The sequence below is a fragment of the Lolium rigidum genome, chromosome 2 (genome assembly GCF_022539505.1).
Source record: "Lolium rigidum isolate FL_2022 chromosome 2, APGP_CSIRO_Lrig_0.1, whole genome shotgun sequence".
Taxonomy (NCBI): Eukaryota; Viridiplantae; Streptophyta; class Magnoliopsida; order Poales; family Poaceae; genus Lolium; species Lolium rigidum.
Genome location: NC_061509.1, coordinates 2,166,984 through 2,173,036, shown reverse-complemented (window position 1 = coordinate 2,173,036; position 6,053 = coordinate 2,166,984).

Here is a 6,053-nt window from a genome sequence, read left to right as displayed (position 1 = left end):
TGAGGGGCAGATAGATAGGGCGACCTGGACAATAGAGAGATAGGAAAGGACTCGGGGAAGGGGTACATCGTACTGTAATTCGGATATTTCATAGGTCGTTTCCATATAAATATACCAATGGATCTTGTTGTGCAGCGCTCCAACAAGCATCCAGGCCAAGAGGTCGACGGAAAAAACCCTAGGCTCCTCGCGTCGCGCCCGCGCGCGACCGAGGGCCTCCCCTGGCGGCGCCCCTCCTCGTCCACCTCCCCTCCCCTCCCCTCCCCTCGCCGCCGCCAGAGGCCGTCGCCGGGCAAAGCCCGCGCGGCGGCGGCGGCGGGGCCCCTCTTCTCCCTCGCGCGGAGGTGGCGGCGCGGGCCCCTGCGGCCGGCGAGGGCGTCGCGTTGGCTGGTGGGCGCGACGGCGTGGCCCCTGCGGTGGCGGCGTGGAGACACGGACGGAAGGGCGCGCTCGCGACGGCGGCAGTTCCCGGAGCGGCCATGGTGGCGGGCGGCGCGAACTCCGGCCTGGGCGGGCGGAGGATGACGAGGGCGCCGCGGAGGTGCTTGGCGCGGCGTGCGGCGGCGCGGCGCCCGTCCGGCATGACGCGGGGGAGCTCCGGCGTGGTGGGGGCTGCGGCCTTGAGGGATCTGGCCACCTCGAATTCGGGTCGGGGCAGGGGCCCCGGGCCCTTTTCGAGCCCATCGTCGCCCAGATCTGCTGATCTCCGGCAGCCATGGGGGCTGCAGGTGGTGTTCCCCGGTTGCGGTGTCGGGGGCGATGGCCGGCCTGCTCCTCGTTCGGCGTCCGGCGGCCTCGATGCGACGCTCCTCTTCCTTTTCCTCTTTGCCCGGTGTCGAGTTGGGAAGCCGGGGCGGCGGCCCTGGAAGGTGGGAGTCATGATGGTTGGCGGGCGAGCCAATGACTCTGGTGCTGGCCGGTGACCACGGCCGTGGGGGCGGCGTGGTGGTCGGCGAGTTGAGTGCTGTGGGATGTAGATGGCGGTGATGTTGCCAAAGGGAAACCTTTGCCCCTCGGGCCACGGCGGCGGCGTCCGCGGACGGCGTTCCCTTGTTGAAGGCGCCGTGAGGCCAATCTCCGTCACTCTACTTCGTCCGGGTGAAAACCCAAGATCCTCGGATCGGGCGGTGGCGGCACTCCGGTGTCGTACTCTTCTTGAAGACACCGTCTTGGAGCCCACAGCGCGAGGCTCACCGTTGGTTGTGACGGAGGTGATTCTTCGGCGATCTTCGGCAAGGCTTGCTCCGTGCCCTTCCCGTGTCGAGCTTCCTTGGCGCTGCTGTTCGGTTTGTGAGCAACGTGGGTCGGTCCCCGGTGGTGGTCGGCTTCCGGTGGCGTTTCTGCGACGGTGGAGGGCTGTTGAGGCGCACATGAAAAATGGCTCACTCTCGAGTGAGCTCCGGCCCGACACTGTAGACTCCAGTTCTACCCCGAGTCCTCGTAGGCGCTTTGGCTGAGCTTGTTGGTCCAATTCTGGCTGTAGTTTCTTCGGTACTGCGTGTGGGTGTGTGGTGTCGTTCTGTAAGCTGGGTTCAGCACTTTGTATCGCTCTCGCCGTTGGTGGCTTTGTTAATTCAAAGTCGGGCACTTGAGTGCCTTTTATCTAAAAAAACAAGCATCCAGGCCCTTGCTTACCCATCCTGCGGATATGATACCTCTGGTGCAGCAGGAGACTACCTGAGAAAGAACGTACATGACATCCGGGTGGCAACGGTCGATCGATGGCACGCCCAAACTTCTTGAGCGAAAGGACTTGTCAGTACCCTGTGCATTTCCGGTTTAGGCCGGTCTCTTCAGTTTCCTCAAACCAGGCCATCCGCCACGGTTTTGAATGGGTTGAGCTGGTTTAAACACTACGGGAGAGTAGATTTTTACAGGCATTTCTCGTTGAGGCACATTTTGCCACTAATGTTGCTATCTTCATAGGCATTTTTAAGTGAAATGCCTCTAAATATATCATATTTAGGAGCATTTAGTTGAAGTGCCTCTAAAGATACAATATTTAGGGGCATTTAGTTGAAGTGCCTCTAAAAATAGTTATATTTAGAGACAGTTTCACTTTGTGACTCTGTAGATAGTATTTTTTGATGCACTTGTTAATGTGCCTCTAAAAATAGTGTCTTTGTATTATGGAGGATATACTCCAAGTCTGCTCTAAAATATAAATCCGGATTGGGTACCGATACAAGTCTGATGCTACCATATCACATCTTCTCTTTCTTAATATTTGGCCCTATCTTTCTGGTCTCACAGCGAGCCATGTAGGCTTATTAACAAATTTGACCTCCCCGCACTGTTTCCAGCCGTACGGGACGATTCGCTCGCCATACAGACACGGCAGAAGGCTACGGATAGGTTGCTCAACCTATATGGCCTGGAAGGCTAGAAGTCCGTTCGTGCGCTCGCGGGGTCAGGTCGAGTCAGACAGGCCGTTTGTTCTGGATTTTGTTTTGCAGGCCCAGCTTTCAGAACAAAAAAACTTTTCGCATCTGTAATGGTCGGTGACATAGGCATCCCGAATGGGTCTGCCGAATAAAGTACCCGAGGATAGCTGGAGGCCCACGACCCGAAGTTTATGAAAGCCCGGAAGCCCAACAACCGTCGATATGGGAAATAGAGATGTATTAGGAAGTCTTGTTGTAATACGGGAAGGACTCGTGTAAACCTTCCCAGACTTTGTAACTTGTACGGAACGAAACCCTCGGCATTAACTCCTATATAAAGGGGAGCCGAGGGAGAAAGAAGGATCGAATCATTGTCAACACAACCCTAGTTTTCATATTCGAGCACCTATTTCGGCTGAACCTTCGAGATCTACTTGCCCTCTACTTTCCGCTAAACCCTAGTCTACAACTTGTAGGCATTGACAAGTTAAACCCTTGTCAATTGGCGCCGTCTGTGAGGATTGGAGGTGTGGTGACCCGGCATACCACTGCATGGTGTAGTATGCAAGTCGGATATAACACCAATAAAACACCGTTCCACTAGTATTATATTGTTGGAGATATGCCCAAGAGGCAATAATAAAATGGTTATTATAATATATCTTTGTGTTTATGATAATGTTTACATACCATGCTATAATTGTATTAACCGAAACATTGATACATGTGTGTTATGTGAACAACAAGGAGTCCCTAGTAAGCCTCTTGTATAACTAGCTTGTTGATTAATAGATGATCATGGTTTCGTGATCATGAACAATGGATGTTATTAATAACAAGGTTATGTCATTGATGAATGATGTAATGGACACACCCAATTAAGCGTAGCATAAGATCACGTCATTAAGTTCATTTGCTGTAAGCTTTCGATACATAGTTACCTAGTCCTTTCGACCATGAGATCATATAAATCACTTATGCCGGAAGGGTACTTTGATTACATCAAACGCCACTGCGTAAATGGGTGGTTATAAAGGTGGGATTAGGTATTCGGAAAGTATGAGTTGAGGCATATGGATCAACAGTGGGATTTGTCCATCCCGATGACGGATAGATATACTCTGGGCCCTCTCAGTGGAATGTCGTATAATTAGCTTGCAAGCATATAAATGGTTCATAAGAGACCACATACCACGGTACGAGTAAAGAGTACTTGTCATGAGACGAGGTTGAACAAGTTATAGAGATACCGATGATCAAACCTCGGACAAGTAAAATATCGCGTGACAAAGGGAATCGGTATCGTATGTGAATGGTTCAATCGATCACTAAGTCATCATTGAATATGTGAGAGCCATTATGGATCTCCAGATCTCGCTATTGGTTATTGGTCGGAGAGAAGTCTCAACCATGTCTGCATAGTTCGCGAACCGTAGGGTGACACACTTAAGGTTTGATGTCGTTTAAGTAGATATGGAATATGGAATGGAGTTCGAAGTTTTGTTCGGAGTCTCGGATGGGATCCAGGACATCACGAGGAGTTCTGGAATGGTCCGGAGAATAAGATTCACATATAGGAAGTCACTTTCCAAGTTTGGAAATGATCCGGTGAATTTATGGAAGGTGGTTTCTAGAATTATCCGGAATAAATCACTATGGAAGGAGGAGTCCCGGAGGGACTCCACAAACCCTAACCAGCCAACCAAGTGGGAGGGTGGAGTCCATGGTGGACTCCACCTCCTTGGCCGGCCAAGTAAAGGGGGAAGGGGAGAGTCCCTGTCCCTCTAGGTTTCGTCCATAAGGCAGTTTTTCTGTTGGGGTCTTATTCGAAGACTTTGGGAAAACCCTTGGGGTTCCACCTATATAATGAGGAGGAGAGGGAGGAGGCCCCATGGCTTGGCCGCACTGTAGCGACCTCACCTTTTCAAGGTGCCGATCTCTGTGCGTATCTGTGCTAGTCCCTGGATCAATCGCTAGCACACACAGTACAAGATGTAATACCAAGAAACAAGGGTCCTTATTACATCGTATGATCCAGAATTTACATAAAGGATTACGAATTGCATAGCACGAGGCTAGCATATCATCAGAGTTTCACAACGAAAAAACATAGACAACATGGAGTCCTTCGTCTTCATGTGCCACACGCGAGCATGTTGAGGATAGACTCGTAACCCTAACCATCGTAACTCACTCGTCTTTCAAAACATCTGCAACATGAAAAGTTACAGCCACGAATGGTCAATACTTTGAATGTATTGGCAAGATGACACTATAGTGGACTCAAATGGCAACCTAACACTTAAGTGTACATTTGGCTGGTAGAGCTCAGGCATATTTGCATAAAGCTAGTTTTCTCCTATCATTTGTCAAATCATTTTTCTTTCATACTAATTAAGCGGTACCATTGATAGAAATCAATGAACCTGGAAACCACCGGTAAATCCCCGGTGAATCCTCCTACCCATGATCAACTTGGTTTGGGCGAACTACCCCTGTAGACTCAGACCATAGACATGGCACGGGACCTACTAGCCGATAGTCACTTACACCAATTATCATAACCCTGTTCACCCATCAAGTTTTATTTAAGAAGTTAGGATGAGGAGACTTTCGAACATGTTCCTTGTCAGTTCTCTCAAATTGTCCGTAACCGGGGACACGGCTAAGTACTTAGATTTAACACTCTGCAGAGGTTGTACAAATTTACCCACATGACCTAGTCAGCTCTTCTTCCACGATGCACATTTTGCTCAAATGGACATATGTTGACTAGGACGAGACTTTTCCGAAGTGATCACCCAGACCTTTCTCTACGGACCCGCTCCAACCTACATTCCCCTACATCATCATGTCGCGTAGGGCCCAGGTTCACACAACATACTCCGTCAAGCCAGAGCCCATATAGCATGTGGCTGTACGGTAAGCTAATGAGCAAGGTTGTCTAATATCTCTTTGTTCCTGGGTGGCCGTCCACAAGTGCGATACACACGACCGCCATAGATATGACTCCGGTGTAACCACTCAACATAATCCAATCCAAGCCACATTCCATCCAGGTAGTTCATTGAATTTAGTTGTTTTTCCATAACCACTACTAAAATATTTTCATAGCATAGTGATACGTCTCCGACGTATCGATAATTTCTTATGTTCCATGCCACATTATTGATGATATCTACATGTTTTATGCATACTTTATGTCATATCTATGCATTTTCTGGAACTAACCTATTAACGAGATGCCGAAGAGCCAGTTGCTGTTTTCTGCTGTTTTTGGTTTCAGAAATCCTAGTAAGGAAATATTCTCGGAATTGGACGAAATCAACGCCCAGGGGCCTATTTTCACACGAAGCTTCCAGAAGACCGGAGAGCTAACGAAGTGGGGCCACGAGGCGGCGCCACGCTAGGGCGGCGCGGCCCAAGCCCTGGCCGCGGCGACCTAGTGTGTGGGCCCCTCGTGACGCCCCTTGACCTGCCCTTCCGCCTACAAATAGCCTTCGTCGCGAAACCCCCAGTACCGAGAGCCACGATACGGAAAACCTTCCAGAGACGCCGCCGCCGCCAATCCCATCTCGGGGGATTCAGGAGATCGCCTCCGGCACCCTGCCGGAGAGGGGAATCATCTCCCGGAGGACTCTACGCCGCCATGGTCGCCTCCGGAGTGAT